Source organism: Oncorhynchus mykiss, chromosome 2 (genome assembly GCF_057628025.1).
Source record: "Oncorhynchus mykiss isolate SJ-2025 chromosome 2, ASM5762802v1, whole genome shotgun sequence".
Classification (NCBI taxonomy): domain Eukaryota; kingdom Metazoa; phylum Chordata; class Actinopteri; order Salmoniformes; family Salmonidae; genus Oncorhynchus; species Oncorhynchus mykiss.
This window is the reverse complement of record NC_143023.1, coordinates 49725803-49746376: the sequence shown is the minus strand read 5'-3', so window position 1 is coordinate 49746376 and position 20574 is coordinate 49725803. Positions and strand designations below refer to the sequence as shown.

Genomic DNA, 20574 nt, shown 5'->3' with positions numbered 1-20574 from the left:
CTGCTCTCTGCATGGTGATCTCGTTCATCTGCTGCCTCTCCAAGAGAGAGAAGGTCTTTGAGCACTGCTGCCTGTAGCTGAGAGACACTCTCGGAGCATTGTACACCCTGTAGCGAAGACTGGGTCGACAGTCTCGGAGCATTGTACACCCTGTAGCGAAGACTGGGTCGACACAGTCTCGGAGCATTGTACACCCTGTAGCGAAGACTGGGTCGACAGTCTCGGAGCATTGTACACCCTGTAGCGAAGACTGGGTCGACAGTCTCGGAGCATTGTACACCCTGTAGCGAAGACTGGGTCGACACAGTCTCGGAGCATTGTACACCCTGTAGCGAAGACTGGGTCGACAGTCTCGGAGCATTGTACACCCTGTAGCGAAGACTGGGTCGACACTCTCTGAGCATTGTACACCCTGTAGCGAAGACTGGGTCGACACAGTCTTGGATTACTACAAAGTTAAGGTTCTGTAAGGCCTGTAGCTGAGACTGGAGACTGGGTTCGAGAAGTCAACTTGCTAAAGGACCTGACTGAGGCCAGGTGTTCCAGTTTAGGCCAAGTTAAAGATGTAAAGGCCTGACGGACATCAATAACATACTGAATGTGGACCCATTAGGACAGAGTAGACATTGTATTCTTCCTCTATGGGGAGTTAATGCATTGCCTTTATCTCAGTAATTACTCATCAATATGCAAAACATGCACATCAAAGTCAAATAGTTTGCACTTCTCAATAAGTAAAGTTGAGCAAATATGTGTATGTAAGTGTGTTGGAGTGCATGTGTGGCCGCATGCAGGGACAAACTTTGTCATCTATGTTTATTCTTTCTCTTATTTTCTCTCTCTCTCCTTTCTCTCTTTCACCCCTTCACTCCCCTCCCTGTCTCTCAATTATTCTGCTCACGCACTCCTGCGGCACCCTTTCTTCACTCCTCAGACAGCCTGGGATGCCACTGTCTCGACAGACTCTCCCACAATGCAATGCTTCTACTCCAGCTCCCTCAGTCTGGGCCAGGGCCTGGGTCTAGACCCATGCACACACACACGAACGCATACAAACACCCACACATGCACACACACACACACACTAACACACTGGACCAGGGGTCTCCTACCTTTTCTAGCATGTGAGTTACTTTTAAATTATGAAACATGTCACGAGCTAATCATGAATGTGTCCTAGCTTTCAAATAGGCACTCTTTGTATTTTTCAAAATTCAGTTCTCTGTTTTATAATTCCTGGTTTGGGATATTTTTTCACGTTTTCACTCTCAAAATTCCAATTATTCATAGAGAAACAATGAAATAGGATGTTCTGAGTCCATGTCAATGCTCAAATTACATCAGAAGACCATTTGAGGGCTGGAAAAAAAACATGATTAATTGCGCATTTTGCAAGAGAAGAATGTGCTGGTCTAGAGATGTTTCTGCTGCTGCATATGTCATGACAGTTTGCAAAACCAAAGCCCACCCAAATAATGATGATAATTCTACCAGGTAAGCCTACTTTGCAGTTAACATTTATTTGAGAAGGTTTTGGGGAAAGTATTATTGTCTAAATGTAGTTTATTATTATTACTACCCAGAAGACAGTTATCATTATTGCTAACTGGCTACACTAAGTGAATGATAGACCAATGTGCACACCACAAACATACAGGGGCAATATTGCAGGAAATGAGTTGGCAGATATTTTGCTACGTTCAGCTTTTTAAGCCTTTGGTGCCTATAGGGGGATATGTCAATGTGGATTTGAATTAATAGTATCCAGGTGCTTGAGGTGTCAGATACTTAAGATGTGTTGATGACAGTTTGCATGGGAACATGTGAAAATACATGCACATTCAGAATTGTTTGGCGAGCTACTCATAGGTGGGCTGCGAGCTTCTGGTTGCTCGCGATGGACCTGCTGTAGAACCCCTGCACTGGACAGTGACCAGTAACTTATTTTGTACTTAATGTTTCTACCATTGTGTCTTATGACCAACAAATAGCTTCTTGATGTCAGGGCAGAGATTACTCACCCCGTACTGGAGGAATTCTTCTTTAACAAGTCGAACGGGAAGGATTTACTCGAGACACCTGACAAGACCTTCATCCCTGTTATCATTCGCAGGAGGAAAAGACAGAGGTATCGTAGACGACGGTCCTGGTGCCTTGCCGTCGCCGAGAGGGTAATCTACCTTTTACCATCAGTCCTATTAGCAATGTACAATCAATGGAAAATAAAATAGATGAACTTCGAGCACTTATATCCTACCAACGGAACAATAAAAACTGTAATATCTTATGTTTCACTGAGTAGTGGCTGAACGACAGCAATTAACATACAGCTGGCTGGTTTTAAGCTTTTTCGGCAGGATAGAACAGCATACTCTGGTAAGACAAGGGGCGGCGGTCTATGCATATTTGTAAACAACAGCTGGTCCACGAAATCTAAGGATGTCTCGAGGTTTTGCATCTCATGATAAGCTATAGACCACACTATTTACCAAGAGAGTTTACATCTATATTTTTCGTAGCTGTCTATATACCACCGCAGACCGATGCTGGCACTAAGACCTCACACAATGAGATGTTTAAGGCCATAAGCAAACAAGAAAACGCTCATCCAGAGGCGGTGTTCCTAGTGGCAGGGGACTTTAATGCAGGGAAACTCAAATCCGTTTTACCTCATTTCTATTAGCATGGTAAATGGGCAACAAGAGGGAAAAACCCCTCTAGACCACCTGTACTCCACACACAGAGATGCGTACAAAGCTCTCCCTCACCCTCCATTTGGCAAATCTGACCAAAATTATATTCTCCTGATTCCTGCTTACAAGCAAAGCCTAAAGCAGGAAGCACCAGTGACTCGGTGAGTAAGAAAGTGGTCAGAGGAAGCAGATGCTAGGCTACAGGACTGTTTTGCTAGTACAGACTGGAATATGTTCTGGGATTATTCTGATGGCATTGAGGTGTACACCACATCAGTCACTGGCATCATCAATAAGTGCATCGATGACGTCGTCCCCCAGTGACCGTACGTACTTACCCCAACCAGAAGCCATGGATTACAGGCAAAATCCACACTGAGCTAAAGGGAAGAGCTGCCACTTTCAAGAAGCGGCACTCTAAACCGGACAGTTATAAGTAATCCAGCTATGGCCTCTGACAAACCATCAAACAGGCAAAGTGTCAATACAGGACTAAGAATGAGTCATACTACACCGGTAACGACGCTCGTCAGATGTGGCAGGGCTTGCAAACTACAAAGGAAAGCACAGCCACGAGCTGCCCAGCGACACCAACCTACCAGACGAGATAAATTACTTCTATGCTCACTTCGAGGCAAGTAACACTGAAACATGCATGAGAGCAGCAGCTGTTCCGGACGACTGTATGATCATGCTCTCCATAGCTGATTTGAATAAGACCCTTAATTAACCCTTCTAGCACAGGGGTTCCACTAGCGGAACCCCTCGACAACATTCAGCTTAAAAGGCAGCGCGCGAAATTCAAAACCAGCCAAAGACAGGAGTCACAAAAAGCAGAAATATAGATAAAATTAATCACTAACCTTTGATGATCTCCATCAGATGATACTCATAGGACATCATGTGCATATTTATATCCAAAAATCTCAGTTTACATTGGCACGTTACGTGCAGTAATGTTTTGATTCCAAAACATCCGGTGATTTTGCAGAAATACTAGAAATAATAAACATTGATAAAAGATACAACTGTTATTCACAGAATTAAATATAGACTTCTCCTTAATGCAACCGCTGTGTCAGATTTAAAAAAAACTTTACTGAAAAAGCATAATCTGAGAACAGCGCTCAGAACCCAAAACAGCCAGAGGAATATCCGCCATTTTGGAATCAACAAAGTTAGAAATTACACCATAACTATTCACTTACCTTTGATGATCTTCATCAGAAGGCACTCCCAGGAATCCCAGTTCGACAATAAATGACTGATTTGTTTCATAAAGTTCCATAAAGTCCGTCATTTATCCAAATAGCCACTTGTTGTTAGTGTGTTCAGCCCAGTAATCCATCTTCTTGAGGCGCAGGCACTTCATCCAGACAAACTCAAAAAGTTCCGTTACAGTCCTTTAGAAACATGTCAAACGATGTATGGAATCAATCGTTAAGATGTTTAACATAAAACATCAATAATGTTCCAACCGACTCCCTAAATTTTATCAGCATATATCGATTGCGCAACCAGGGGTGGAAAGACCTTGGATCATTGTTACTCTAACTTCCGCGACGCATATAAGGCCCTGCCCCGCCCCCCTTTCGGAAAAGCTGACCACGACTCCATTTTGTTGATCCCTGCCTACAGACAGAAACTAAAACAAGAGGCTCCCACGCTGAGGTCTGTCCAACGCTGGTCCGACCAAGCCAACTCCACACTCCAAGACTGCTTCCATCACGTGGACTGGGACATGTTTCGTATTGCGTCAGACGACAACATTGACGAATACGCTGATTCGGTGTGCGAGTTCATTAGAACGTGCGTTGAAGATGTCGTTCCCATAGCAACGATTAAAACATTCCCTAACCAGAAACCGTGGATTGAGGGCAGCATTCGCGTGAAACTGAAAGCGCGAACCACTGCTTTTAAATCAGGGCAAGGTGTCTGGTAACATGACCGAATACAAACAGTGCAGCTATTCCCTCCGCAAGGCTATCAAACAAGCTAAGCGTCAGTACAGAGACAAAGTAGAATCTCAATTCAACGGCTCAGACACAAGAGGCATGTGGCAGGGTCTACAGTCAATCACGGACTACAGGAAGAAATCCAGCCCAGTCACGGACCAGGATGTCCTGCTCCCAGGCAGACTAAATAACTTTTTTGCCTGCTTTGAGGACAATACAGTGCCACTGACACGGCCTGCAACGAAAACATGCGGTCTCTCCTTCACTGCAGCCGAGGTGAGTAAGACATTTAAACGTGTTAACCCTCGCAAGGCTGCAGGCCCAGACGGCATCCCCAGCCGCGCCCTCAGAGCATGCGCAGACCAGCTGGCCGGTGTGTTTACGGACATATTCAATCAATCCGTATACCAGTCTGCTGTTCCCACATGCTTCAAGAGGGCCACCATTGTTCCTGTTCCCAAGAAAGCTAAGGTAACTGAGCTAAACGACTACCGCCCCGTAGCACTCACTTCCGTCATCATGAAGTGCTTTGAGAGACTAGTCAAGGACCATATCACCTCCACCCTACCTGACACCCTAGACCCACTCCAATTTGCTTACCGCCCAAATAGGTCCACAGACGATGCAATCTCAACCACACTGCACACTGCCCTAACCCATCTGGACAAGAGGAATACCTATGTGAGAATGCTGTTCATTGACTACAGCTCAGCATTCAACACCATAGTACCCTCCAAGCTCGTCATCAAGCTCGAGACCCTGGGTCTCGACCCCGCCCTGTGCAACTGGGTACTGGACTTCCTGACGGGCCGCCCCCAGGTGGTGAGGGTAGGCAACAACATCTCCTCCCCGCTGATCCTCAACACTGGGGCCCCACAAGGGTGCGTTCTGAGCCCTCTCCTGTACTCCCTGTTCACCCACGACTGCGTGGCCACGCACGCCTCCAACTCAATCATCAAGTTTGCGGACGACACAACAGTGGTAGGCTTGATTACCAACAACGACGAGACGGCCTACAGGGAGGAGGTGAGGGCCCTCGGAGTGTGGTGTCAGGAAAATAACCTCACACTCAACGTCAACAAAACTAAGGAGATGATTGTGGACTTCAGGAAACAGCAGAGGGAACACCCCCCTATCCACATCGATGGAACAGTAGTGGAGAGGGTAGCAAGTTTTAAGTTCCTCGGCATACACATCACAGACAAACTGAATTGGTCCACTCACACAGACAGCATTGTGAAGAAGGCGCAGCAGTGCCTCTTCAACCTCAGGAGGCTGAAGAAATTCGGCTTGTCACCAAAAGCACTCACAAACTTCTACAGATGCACAATCGAGAGCATCCTGTCGGGCTGTATCACCGCCTGGTACGGCAACTGCTCCGCCCTCAACCGTAAGGCTCTCCAGAGGGTAGTGAGGTCTGCACAACGCATCACCGGGGGCAAACTACCTGCCCTCCAGGACACCTACACCACCCGATGTCACAGGAAGGCCATAAAGATCATCAAGGACAACAACCACCCGAGCCACTGCCTGTTCACCCCGCTATCATCCAGAAGGCGAGGTCAGTACAGGTGCATCAAAGCTGGGACCGAGAGACTGAAAAACAGCTTCTATCTCAAGGCCATCAGACTGTTAAACAGCCACCACTAACATTGAGTGGCTGCTGCCAACACACTGACTCAACTCCAGCCACTTTAATAATGGGAATTGATGGGAAATTATGTAAATATCACTAGCCACTTTAAACAATGCTACCTTATATAATGTTCATCTCATATGCATACGTATATACTGTACTCTATCATCGACTGTATCCTTATGTAATACATGTATCACTAGCCACTTTAACTATGCCACTTTGTTTACATACTCATCTCATATGTATATACTGTACTCGATACCATCTACTGTATCTTGCCTATGCTGCTCTGTACCATCACTCATTCATATATCCTTATGTACATATTCTTTATCCCCTTACACTGTGTACAAGACAGTAGTTTTGGAATTGTTAGTTAGATTACTTGTTATTACTGCATTGTCGGAACTAGAAGCACAAGCATTTCGCTACACTCGCATTAACATCTGCTAACCATGTGTATGTGACAAATAAAATTTGATTTGAACCGGAAAAGTCCTTCGTCTTCAGAAAAGCACTGAAACGAGAGGTAACTGTCGGGAGCATGCGTCATGAGACCGATGCTCTCTGCCAGACCACTGACTCAGAGGTCTCATGCGCACCTCCTTTATAGTAGAATCCTCAAACCAGTTTCTAAAGACGGTTGACATCTAGTGGAAGCCGTAAGAAGTGCAACATCTTTATCTCAATATGTAGGCCAAGCTTGGAAAACTACAAACCTCAGATATCCCACTTCCTGGTTGGATTTCTCTCAGGTTTTCACCTGCCATATGAGTTATTTTATATACTCACAGACATCATTCAAACAGTTTAGAAACTTCAGTGTTTTCTATCCAATGCTAATAATAATAATAATAATAATAATAATAATAATAATAATAATAATAATAATAATAATAATAATATGCATATACAGTGCCTTGCGAAAGTATTCGGCCCCCTTGAACTTTGCGACCTTTTGCCACATTTCAGGCTTCAAACATAAAGATATAAAACTGCATTTTTCAGTTTTTGATTTGTTAAAAAAGTTTGAAATATCCAATAAATGTCGTTCCACTTCATGATTGTGTCCCACTTGTTGATTCTTCACAAAAAAAAATACAGTTTTATATCTTTATGTTTGAAGCCTGAAATGTGGCAAAAGGTCGCAAAGTTCAAGGGGGCCGAATACTTTCGCAAGGCACTGTATTAGCATCTGGGACAGAGTAGGAGGCAGTTCATTCATCCAAAAGTGAAAATGCTGCCCCCTATCCCAAAAAGGTTAATTATTTGTAACTTTTATTTTTTGCTTATCTATTATTTACTTAACATTTATTTTTATTTTTAAAGCATTGTTTGCTAAGGGCTTGTAAGTAAGCATTTCACTGTAAGGTTGGACCTGCTGTATTCGGCGAGTGTGACAAATAACATTTGATTTGTGTCCAGTTAGTGCAATTTATTTCAACTTGCCTTGCTAATTTCAGTATCAAAGTGGCAGTAGCTAGCTACCAGCGTGCGCGTGCAGTTTTCGCTGGCAGAATGGCTAAAACTACTGAATATGTTGTGTACTTCTTGTTGATGAACCTCTTTCATTCTCTGGGGTACACAACAGGTGTGAATTAAAAGCGAGGGTCGACCTCTGCCTGAGATCAGTTCCATGAAGGATGAAAAGGTGAGAGCGTTCAGTACCAACTTGTATCAAATGTTTAGCTGGTTAACAGGGAGCATATCATCAAGCCGCCTGTAATTGCATGCTACAATGCCTTACATGCTGAACATCTTTTCTGGGAATGTCGAAAACAATTCTGAATGATTTGATAGCTTCCATCGCATCATTAGATTAAAGAGATTAGGCTTTCCACTTTCCTCCGGTATTTATTTAGCAAAGATGCATGCTGTCCATCTGGTCAGGGTAAACTAATTGGTAACGTTATGTATTTATAGTCCATCTAGTCAGGGTTTACTAATTGGTAACGTTATGTATTTATAGTCCATCTGGTCAGGGTAACGTTATGTATTTATAGTCCATCTGGTCAGGGTAACGTTATGTATTTATAGTCCATCTGGTCAGGGTAACGTTATGTATTTATAGTCCATCTGGTCAGGGTAACGTTGTGTATTTATAGTCCATCTGGTCAGGGTAACGTTGTGTATTTATAGTCCATCTGGTCAGGGTAACGTTGTGTATTTATGGTCCATCTGGTCAGGGTAAACTAATTGGTAACGTTATGTATTTATCGTCCATTGTGTGTCAGGAGAATGTGAATGTGGTCAAATTTGGATTATATTCCAAATCGTCCTGGCTAGGCTGCCTATACGTTTTTAATACAAAAGTAGTACCTGGAATTCATCAATCAACATAATAGTGATGGCAGGTAAGTCATTTTTTACAAGGCCTACAGTTGCATAGGTCTGCATGATGCAAACATGCATAAAGCAAGCTCAGCCCTGTGAGTTCTAGTGTCAGTTGTTGTTTATGTGTCTGGATAGAGGAAAAACCCCACATAATCTAGGTCCCGAGGAGTAAAAATTGCTTCACCGCTCTGGGACCTATGGTGCCACCAGTCTGCTTGCAATTGTCGTCAGGTATCATCAGGTATGTGGATGAACAGGGCTTTATTTGAATTTTATTTAACCTTTATTTAACTAGGCAAGTCAGTTAAAAACAAATTCTTATTGACAATGACAGCCTACCTGGGGAACCTACCTGGGGAATGTTACCTTGTCAGCTCGGGAATTTGATCAAGCAACCTTCCAGTTACTGGCACAACGCTTTAACCACTAGGCTACCTGCCACCCCAGGTTTATTCAGGAACATTTATTGCGCTACTTTGATGTGTCAAGTGGGTGAGATGTGCAGTCTGTGTTTGACTTTATGAATTTTGAGATGTCGGAGTTTAACTTCATATAGAAACTCATTGTCCAAACCTACGATGGAACAGCTGTAATGGAATGTATCTGCTATTTGTATGTACAGCTAAGTCCCCTAATGTTCCCTGATTAAGAGGTGATGACTACTCCACTCCACTACCAACTTTCTCCTGACATGAACTGAAGCCACAATGTCTCATGTTTCTGCTCATCTACTGGCACATTGAATGTTTCCCTTCCAAGCACTGTGAGTACCCTTATCAATTTCTCTCATTACTGTGTGTAGAGTCAATCACATACACAATCACATTATTACACATCAATGATTTTACTCCTTGCTTGGACTAACTCATTCTTAGGTCTTTTGTCTAACTGTGTAGTGTGTTGTGTTATTGTTTTTTGTCTTACCTGTCAAATCCAAGTCCTGCCCTGAAGTCAATCACAATCACTGCAGTGATCCCTTTCCGACACGGTAGGTAGCCTTCTCATCCCCTTCCTTCCCCATAATATAGTACTATAAATGTCTTTATTAAATGCTTTAGGTTAAAATAATTAGTCTTTGATGATCTTTGAAACACTTTGTGGTTTGGTGTGTTTCGCACCTATACCGTGGGTCTCCCATCCTCCTAAATTTACCAAGTCACCAGCCTCCACTGATATCAACTCATAGTCCAATATTGAAGTTGATAATAGATAGAGGAGGAATTGTACATCTAGCCCATTTCAAGTTGCCCTTGCCCCGGACCAAAACATACATTTAAGCTATTAAAACTTTAAGAACGATATTATGTTCACATGGCTTTGTCTCTGAAACGAGCTAGAGAGAGCTCGAGAGAGATAGAGAGAGACTGCATGTGAGGCTGTGAGGGGGCGCCCTGCCCTGGTGAATAAACACATGGATTTGCAATGAATTTAAACTTACTAATGCCATTAATATAGTCAAGGGAGCTGAACGTTGGAAAAGAGTGAGAGGTGGAAAGAGAGGGACAGGGGAGAGGGAAGAAGGGCATAGAGGAGAGGGGGGGAGGGATTAGAACATAGAGGGGAGATGGTGAGGAGGGGAGTAAGGGGCAGAAGGGGGATGGAGGAGGAGTTGGTGGGTCCCTGGGACTTGCAGAGGAGTACATTACTCTTTAATGGGATGCCAGTTATGCGTCGGTGTTCCTTTTGTCTGAAATAAAATCTCAGGTTCAATTTCAGCTCAAGGGTTGGAGATTGGCCACACTTCCTCTCATTAGCTACCCTTCTCCTGAAACCCTGTCTCTTACCATTTTCTGTCTGTCTTTCTCTCTTCCTCCAATCCTAAGATTTCAAACACTTGTCTTTCTTTCTCTCTCTTAATTCAATTAAATTTAAGGGCTTTATTGGCATGGGAAACATATGTTTACATTGCCAAAGCAAGTGAAATAGGAAATATTAACATTAACAGTAAACATTACACACAGAAAAGTTATGTGCAAATAGTTCCAAGTAAAAAAGGGAAAATAAATATAAGGATGTTTACAATGGTGTTTGTTCTTCACTGGTTGCCCTTTTCTTGTGGCAACAGGTCACAAATCTTGCTGCTGTGATGGCACACTGATATTTAACCAAACAGACATGGGAAGTTTATCAACATTGGCTTTGTTTTCAAATTCTTTGTGGGTCTGTGTAATCTGAAGGAAATGTGTGTCTCTAATATGGTCGTACATTTGGCAGGAGGTTAGGAAGTGCATCTCAGTTTCCACCTAATTTTGTGGGCAGTGTGCCAGAGCGGTCTACTCTTGAGAGCCAGGTCTGACTAGGCAGCCTTTCCCAATAGCAAGGCTATGCTCACTGAGTCTGTACATATTCAAAGCTTTGCTTAAGTTTGGGTCAGTATGAGTGGTCAGGTATTTATTCTGCCACTGTGTACTCTGTTTAGGGAAAAATAGCATTCTAGTTTGCTCTGTTTTTTTGTTAACTCCTTGACACATTGAACATAAGTATCTTTTTGTTTTTTCATGATTTGGTTGGGTCTAATTGTGTTGCTGTCCCAGATTGCTTAGTGAACTCTTCTCTAGGTTCATCTCTCTGTAGGTGATGGCTTTGTTATGGAAGGTTTTTGGAATCACTTCCTTTTAGGTGGTTGTAGAATGTATTGTCTCTTTTCTGGATTTTGATAATTAGCGGGTATCAGCCTAATTCTGTCTTACTGATATTTACTTTCAGGGCCCACGTCGGGCACAATCTGTTCAGAACATCTAGGTGTTGGAGGCCCTCATTGGTTGGGGACAAAAGCACCAGCTAACAGTAAAAAAAAGCATCAGCTAACAGTAGACATTTGACTTCAGATTCTAGTAGGATGAGGCCGGGTGCTGCAGACTGTTCTAGTGCCCTCGCCAATTCGTTGATATTGGCGAGGGCACCCGAGTGGCGTAGCGGTGTAAGACACTGGACCTCAGTGCTAGAGTAGTCTACAGACCCTGGTTTGATTCCAGGCTGTATCACAACCGGCTGTGATCGGGAGTCCCATAGGGCGGTGCACAATTGGCCCAGCTTCTTTAGGGTTTGACTGGGATAGGCCGTCATTGTAAATAATCATTTGTTCTTAACTGACTTGCCTAGTTAAATAAAAGTTAAATAAAAAATGTATGTTGAAGAGGGTGGGGCTTAAGCTGCATCCCTGTCTCACCCCAAGGCCCTGTGGGAAGAAATGTGTGTGTTTCTTTGCCAATTTTAACCGCGTACTTGTTGTTTGTGTACATAGATTTTATAATGTTTGTTTTTCCCCCAACACCATTTTCCATCAATTTGTATAGCAGACCCTACTGCCAAATTGAGACAAAAGCTTTTTTGAAATCAAAGCATGAGAAGACTGTTCCTTCTTCTGATTAAGGTGATCAGTCCATGGTTCCAAATATTGGGGAAGATGCCAGAGCTAAGGAGGATGTTAAAGAGTTTAAGTTTAACCAATTGGTTTTTGTGGTCTGTATATTTTATAATTTCATTTAGGATACCATCAACACCACAGGCCATTTTGGGTTGTAGGGTTTGAATTTTGTCCTGTAGTTTATTCATTGTAATTTCTCTCTCACAAAAAGGGCTCTCCTTTGGGGACAGCCGAAGACCCCTTTTAGAACCCTTTTTTCTAAGAGTGTAGACAATGCGTAATCTCTCGTGGATAGATGTATTAACATAAATGGTATTGTAGCGCTTGTTAACACTGTCACGATTTTGCAGATGTTTGCATTGTTTCAGGAAACTAGGCGTATGTTGCGGGTCTCTACTAAATAGGAGAGCCATTCGAACGTAAACTATTTTTTTAAAATCAAGGCAGAAGTGCCTTTTGGAACATGTGAATTTTAATGTGCCTTTAATAACAAACTTGTATGCCATCTGTAAATACGAATACTTTTTTAAAATTACGAGCCTTGATGATTAAGCCACAGAAAAAGCCAGCAACCTTCCCAATAGCCATGATTGCCTGAGATAATGAGTTGGCTGGATAATGCCGAGAGATGAGTTCGGTTTGGTCTGCCATGTAGCACATGTCAGTCTATAATATGAGCTGGTCAGTATGTGTAGGTAATCCTTTCTAAGGTGGCTTTTTTGAAAGATATCGCTTAGTGTTGGTGATCCTGTCAAACGCAGCTTTTTTTTAACCCTCCTGTTGTGTTCTGGTTTTCTCTGTGAAAAATGTAGTTCATTTAATATGATTGTCATAAGGTTCCATGACTTTGTCCACACAGGGCATCTGAACACACAAAATACATTTAACTTTTGTACACCTGTGCTGTTCCTGGTCAAAAATAACTGGTCATTAGAAATGAATGGGTGAGACTAAAATTAGTGTATAAAATTGAGTTCAGGCACATGCCAATTCATCAGATGGACACACTTCCTCTCCCCCCCAAATGCATGCGTGTTTGAGCGCGTACACACACACACACACACACACACACCTGTTGGCATTCTCACAAACAATCGCAACATTGTTCAATAATCTATAGAATTTCTCGCAGCTCTGGTATATAAAGCTTTTTTTAGGCCATTAATTCTGTTGCAGCACAAGGACCAAACAATATACATATGTGAGGCTCTTGATCATATATTTGATCATGACACTGACGAGGAGGTGAGAGGCCAGGAAACTGACAATGAAGATGCATTAGAGGAGGACGTGTCAGAAGTTGAAGACAACACAGAATATGATCCAGACCAAGAGACAACCGAAGTGGAACAATCCAGTGATGAGGAAGAGGGCCCTGCTGAGGATGTTGTTACATTCCTGTCAAAGAATGGGAATTTATCCTGGTCTTCATCCCCACCTGAGAGGAGAGCTCGTTATCAGGATGACCCCAGGGCCAACGAGATATGCCATATCCCGGGTTGATGACATAAAATCCTGCTTCGAACTGTTCCTGACAGAAACTAGTGATAAACATGACCAACTTGGAGGGGAGATGTGTTTACAAAGACAATTGGAAGGAGGTGGACCGGACAGACATCTAAGCATACGTGGGTCTCTTGATTTTGGCTGGTGTGTTCAGATCAAGAAACTAATCTACCACCAGTTTATGGGATGCAGAGTCTGATCGGTCAATTTTTCGTGCCACGTTGTCACTCCAGACATTTCACGTGTTGTCACGGGTGATTCGCTTTGACTGCCGTGATACAAGACCAGGCCGCCGTCAACATGACAAGCTGGCAGCAATCAGAGAGGTTTGGCACAAGTGGGTAGAGCGCCTGCCACTCATGGTTGGTTAGCTACCACTACCAGCAGATTCAGCAAGGCGTAATAACGTCATGCGTTGGCACTATGTTCATTGTTGTTTAACTAGCTAACGTTAGCTGGCTGCCTCGCTAGCTCATGTTACGCAGCATTTATGAACTTTATATATATATTTTAAGGGGTGTATGATCTTACACATTGTTTACCTAGCTAGGGTCATTGTTTACCTAGCTAGCTAGCTAGCTACATGTCTTAAGCTAAATTGTAATGTTAGCTGGCTAGCTAACTTTAGCTGGCTGGCTCCCTAGCTAACATTACATGTATGAAATTATTAATATCCCAGAATCATTTCAGCTATCTAACATTGAACCTGGTTGGTTAGCTCCGAACAGATTCATGCAGGGTAGTAACTATGTTCATTGTTGTTTAACTAGCTAACGTTAGCTGGCTGGCTCACTAGCTAACCTTACGTGACGTGTATGATCTTACACATTGTTTACCTAGCTAGATGTCTTAACAAAAGACTCCACTATGCAAGTAACCATTTTGGGTTCATTCTTATGTTCAGTCAGAGTATTCCAGAGCACAGAATAACTGATGAATTTACAAATGCACTACACATGTTGAATATGGCCGGTGTCAGTAAACATCTGCAAAAACAATTTACCAGCTGAACTGGTTAGGCTGTTTTCATGTTGTGCAGAGGTAAACAAATGTTCTGCCAGAGCATCAAATGTGCACTCTGAACACTCAGAGAGCGAAACGAGATGGGAGTCATTGATCTAAATGACTTGTAGATCAATGACTATCAACAAAATGGCATTGGTACGATAGGCCGTCATTGTAAATAAGAATTTGTTCTTAACTGACTTGCCTAGTTAAATAATAAAGGAGAGGACGCAGTTGTCACAAAAGATGAGAAGTATTTTTAGAAGGTAGAAAGAAAGTAATTTGAGCAACAAACAAAAAATGTGTATCGGCTAGGTCTGTCTGTCATGAAATGTTGTCAGCCAATGATTGTCAAACAAATAAACTGCCAGTCTCACAGTAATTTACTGTTAATTAGAATAAACACATTTCGCATCTCCTGGCTTCCACACACATCCTACAAGCCATTGATTCAGACCTTTGGAACATCAACATCTAAAAACGTATAATAAATTAATTTAACATAGCCTACACCAACACAATAAATCCATTATTTATTTTAGACAGGGCTAAAGAAGAACAGAAGAAGAACAGAAGAACAGAATAGCATACTCCAAGTTGTCCTTATGTTAGGTCCTGATCTGGCTATGCCATATGGCTGAGGGCTACACTAGTTCATTTGGCAGACAAGATTTGCTTGGCATTCCGTGACATTATTTAGTAGACTAGAATTCCGTGGCTGTCACGTTCGCTGGAATGAATATGGGACCAAGGCTATATGTTGAGGTATGTTGAGTTCCACATAATTTTAATGAATAAAGTGAAACTTAGCAATGACAAAAACAAATAAACAATAAACTAACAACGAACTGTGACTACAGCGACGCTATGTGCACTAACTCAAAACACATACATTCAAACAATATCCCATAACCCACAGGTGGAAAAAATGCTACTTATTAAGTATGATCCCCAATTGGAGACAATGATTACCAGCTGCCGCTAATTGGGAAGCATACAAATCACAAACATAGAAATTACCCTGTCTACGATACTGGTTCCCAATTGGGAATCAACCCTCCCACGTTCAGCTGAAACGGTGGCGCATGGAACGCAAAAATATTCTTAAAAATATTTAACCTCCACACATTAACAAGTCCAATAGCTCAAATGAAAGATAAACACCTTGTTCATCTAGCCAGCAAGTCAGATTTCTAAAATGTTTTACGGCGAAAACATAGCACATATATATGTAAAACCACCACCAGACACAGCTCATTTCAATAGCCAAAACATGCAATCAACAAACGCAGGATTAAAAAATAAATCGCTCACTAACCTTTTGAAAATCTTCATCAGATGACAGTAATATGACATATTACACAGTACATATTTTTTTTTTCAATAATATGCCATTTATATCCATAAATGTCCATTTACAGTGAGTTCACCTTCAGAAATTACTCAAAAATGCCCGCAGGAAATCTATGTAGCGCGGCAAGATAACGTAAATAGACATCATAAACTTTGACTAAATATACATGTTCTACATATAGTTAGAAAGATACACTGCTTCTTTATGCAACCGCTGTGTTAGATTTATTTTTAACGTTACAGAAATCGCACACTATTCCATATGCTGAGACAGCGCTCAGTTCCAAGCTACATTTCCACGTAATGTTGGAGTCAACAGAAACACAGATTTAAGCATAAATATTCCCTTACCTTCGATGGTCTTCGTTCAGAATGTTCTGGAAGGCTTCATACTTACCCAATACATCGTTTGGTTTCAAGTCTTGCGTCTTTGTATTAGCTACTGCTAATAACATCAGCTGAAATGCACCCAAAACGTCCTCTGGTCCGGAAAAGTTGCGCATCAAAACTTCAAAATTACATATTATATGTCGACTAAACAGGTCAAACTAAGTGCAGAAGCAAGCTTTATGATGTTTTAGACACGCAAAACAAACTTCAATTCAATCGGCCATCGTCTGCCCTTCTCTTGAGTGCTGGAAACAAAGGAATGGCTGGGACCAATTCGCGCCCATACGCACAGCCTATTCTCTCGTGGCACGCACTAATTTCACTCCCATAGGGTCAATTCTCGCAGGATTTGAACGATTCAAAGCTCTAATGAAAGAGGACATCTAGCGGAAGAGATAGAAAGTGTGATAGCTGGTTGGGAAGGGTGGGGGCCATGACGTCAAAGTTGCTCCAACTTTCATGGCCACAAAAACTAGTTTGGAAGAATGCCTGCCCTGTGAGTTCTGCTATACTTACAGACATAATTCCAACGGTTTTAGAATCTTTAGAGTGTTTTCTATCCAATAATAATTTTTATTTGCATATATTAGCAATTTTTGACAGATTTTTTTTCCAGTTTACTAGGGGTACCCAATCTCTCCAAAGGGGGCGTATGTCTGCCATATCCTTAACAGGTTTTAAACCTAGAACCCCACATAGAAAATATAAACTAGAACAAAGCTTTCTATGGTCAGGAAGTGACAGTGGAATTATTTTGTATTATTTTATAGTATGAAGAATACATTTGAACAATGGCAAATAAAATAGAAAGGATATTTTCTCCATACGATTTCAAAGGAATTGCGCACATGCGGCTAAGAAACTGGTTCAACTATATGCTTAATTTAGAGTTACATATGCAACTTTAGTTGTGATACAAACATTGGGCTATATGTTTTGATGTTTAATACATTCTAAGGCTGCATGACGGGACTCTAACAGCGATTTGAAAAAAGTAGCAAGTTGCACACACTTCATCAGTCTCTCATTCACAATTTGACAAGCACTTGATAATATTCTCATAAGGGCTCGAATTTCCCGGCGGCATCCCCCTTGTGTGGACCTAATGCCCCCTAAAAAATCCATGCCTTTTGTGGCCAAAGTGTCCATTGTGCCCTTGGGCTAATTATAATGAGCAATTTATAATTTCCTTCTCCCGGATGCCTTGCTCTCACTCAAATACCTCTCTCAGATGTAGCCAATGCCCATCATGTGATGCGGTCCTCACAGGAATTTCATTCTGAAGAGTGAATGAAGAGACACATCGGGACACTAATGCGCGCGTCCCTCATTGAATTCCGATGCACATATTGAAGATGTGTCCACATTTAGCCTACTTTATCAGCCAACAAGATGAGTAGCCCTAAAAAACATAAAAAGCACCAGCCAGTCAATCTACTATTACCCATTGTACAAAAGTTGACCTATTCAACAGTGGAGGACAAACATCTGGGCCGAGGGTATGCCGACCTCTTCCTCTTGCTCCGGGAAGAGCGGGGGCTGATAACCTAAGGAACAGTTAAAGGGCGAGAGAACCGTGGCAGAGCAAGGCAGGGTGTTGCAGGCATATTTACCCACACTAGTTGCTAGCTCCAGGCGGTGGGGTTGGCGGAGACAAGCCAGTGAAGAGTCATCTCCAGGTCTTGGTTGGCTTGCTCCGACTGCCCATTGGGCTGGGGATGTAACCTGGAGGACAGACTGGCCGACGACCCAATGTGTGTGTAGAATGCCTTCCAGAACCAGGACGAGAACTGAGGACCCCAATCGGAGACCATGTCCACTGGGAGTGCATGGATCTGGAAGATTTACTGCACCATGACCTGGGCCATCTCTTTGGCAGAAGGTAGCTTGGGGAGAGGAATGAAGTGGGCGGCTTTGGAATACCTGTCCACTACTGTGGATGGCAGTAGTGGGGAGACCCGTGACAAAGTCCAGGGATATGTGAGACCAGGGATGGTGAGGAACAGGCAGAGGTTGAAGGAGACCAGCCGGAGCTTGCCAGGGAGTCTTGTTCTGCGCATAGATTGTTTATGCAGCGACGAACACGGAGACGCCAGGAATCATGGTAGGTCACTTAAAGTGTTGTCGTACAAAGGTCAGGGTCCGACAGGAACCTGGGTGGCAGGAAAGCCTGGAGGAGTGGGCCCACTCCAGGACCGAGGAGCAAACAGCGTCAGGAACAAATATCCGGTTATCTGGTTAAATCCTCGTGTCTTCCAGTGGCACCTTGCTGGGAGACAGCATTGTGGAGCTGGTCTGAGTCTGCTGGGTCAATTTGTACTATCACGTTTCTGGAGAAGACCCAGATGCAGACAGTGTTGAAGTAACAAAAGTTTATTACTAGAACAGGGGGCAGGAAAAACGACAGGTCAAGGGCAGGCAGAGGTAAATACTCCAGATCAGAGTCTAAAAGGTACAGAACGGCAGACATTCTCAGGGTCAGAGCAGGCAGAGGTCAATAATCCAGGGTGGTGGGACAAGGTACAGAACGGTAGGCAGGCTCAGGGTCGGGGCAGGCAGAAATGGTCAAAACTGGGAAAACTAGAAGGGGCAAGACAGGAGCAAGAGGTAGACTGGTAAGCTTGACAAACAAAACCACCTGGCAACAGACAGAGAACACAGGTATAAATACACTGTGGATGATGGGAAAGATGGGTGACACCTGGAGGGTGTTGAAACAAGCACAAAGACAGGTGAAACAGATCAGGGTGTGACACCAACAAGGGATCCAAATCGGGAAAGTCGTATTTCTAGTCAGATTGCTGGTGTCTTACTGTGATGTTTTATTTAGTTTGTCCCTTGTATCATTTTCTAGGCCTCCTAGGTATTTGCATTTAAATTAATGTGTACTGCCACAAGGGGGAGCTGTGACGTCAAATGGGAGGGTTACTGAGCTCATGAGATCTTGCAAGTAATGTTTCTCCGCCTCACCATTCTATCCTGTTAATTCAGGTGTGTAATGTGCAAGATATTGAGGTGTCATGGTTAATTGCATAGTCCATGAGTTTGGTGACATTTGAAGGCAACTGGAGGGAGTTTCAATCAAGTGAAAAACACATTGATAGTCAATCTACTTGACTACCCCATGGTAAGTAATGGAGGTTGGCTTGGTTGCAAATGGTTTATATGTAAGACGAGATTAAGATGGCGCTCAAAAGTTTGTACTTTTTTTCAACAACGTTTTAGCACCCATTTGTTTTATTTTATGTAAACGAAGGCTCAGTTTAGTTCGGGGAATATATGTAAATATACGATGTGACGATAAAATGTGTTAAACATATTTATTTTTACAAATAACACAGTTTGTTAGCTTTATGCTAACCAAATGTAGCTTTGCTAAGCGCTAGCTATCTCTAGGCTAGTGGGCTTAAGCTATTATTAGCTTACGTTTTAATCGTTTAGAAGGTAATGGTTGTAGCATTGTTTAGCACAGGCCTAGTCATTTGTAGCTTTTAAAAATTCACACTGCTAGTAGAGAAAGATATATATATACACAGTGCCTTGGGAAAGTATTCGGCCCCCTTGAACTTTGCGACCTTTTGCCACATTTCAGGCAAACATAGATATAAAACTGTATTTTTTTTGTGAAGAATCAACAACAAGTGGGACACAATCATGAAGTGGAACGACATTTATTGGATATTTCAAACTTTTTTAACAAATCAAAAACTGAAAAATTGGGCGTGCAAAATTATTCAGCCCCCTTAAGTTAATAGTTTGTAGCGCCACCTTTTGCTGCGATTACAGCTGTAAGTCGCTTGGGGTATGTCTCTATCAGTTTTGCACATCGAGAGACTGAAATTTTTTCCCATTCCTCCTTGCAAAATAGCTCGAGCTCAGTGAGGTTGGATGGAGAGCATTTGTGAACAACAGTTCTTTCCACAGATTCTCGATTGGATTCAGGTCTGGACTTTGACTTGGCCATTCTAACACCTGGATATGTTTATTTTTGAACCATTCCATTGTAGATTTTGCTTTATGTTTTGGATCATTGTCTTGTTGGAAGACAAATCTCCGTCCCAGTCGCAGGTCTTTTGCAGACTCCATCAGGTTCTCTTCCAGAATGGTCCTGTATTTGGCTCCATCCATCTTCCCATCAATTTTAACCATCTTCCCTGTCCCTGCTGAAGAAAAGCAGGCCCAAACTATGATGCTGCCACCACCATATTTGACAGTGGGGATGGTGTGTTCAGCTGTGTTGCTTTTACGCCAAACTTAACGTTTTGCATTGTTGCCAAAAAGTTCAATTTTGGTTTCATCTGACCAGAGCACCTTCTTCCACATGTTTGGTGT

The 20574-nt window shown here is 42.6% G+C and overlaps 2 long non-coding RNA genes and 1 pseudogene across 3 annotated transcripts in view; 2 read left to right on the top strand and 1 right to left on the bottom strand.

The window, feature by feature from the left end:
* The window catches only part of LOC149985132 (uncharacterized), a 67342-nt gene extending 50791 nt beyond the window's left edge, over positions 1 to 16551 (bottom strand). The window contains exon 1 of the long non-coding RNA XR_016487021.1: positions 16250 to 16551. This is a non-coding gene — a long non-coding RNA (uncharacterized LOC149985132). The remainder of the gene's footprint in view (positions 1 to 16249) is intronic.
* LOC149985131 (uncharacterized) overlaps positions 7462 to 20574 on the top strand; it is a 36423-nt gene continuing 23310 nt past the window's right edge. Inside the window, exons 1-2 of one of the 2 annotated variants that reach the window (XR_016487020.1) lie at positions 7462 to 9384; positions 9573 to 9609. This is a non-coding gene — a long non-coding RNA (uncharacterized LOC149985131). Of the gene's footprint in view, positions 9385 to 9572; positions 9610 to 16702; positions 19370 to 20574 lie in introns of those variants that run through there. The other variant, XR_016487019.1, reaches the window with a different exon arrangement.
* On the top strand, positions 12929 to 14037 carry LOC149985133 (uncharacterized; annotated as a pseudogene).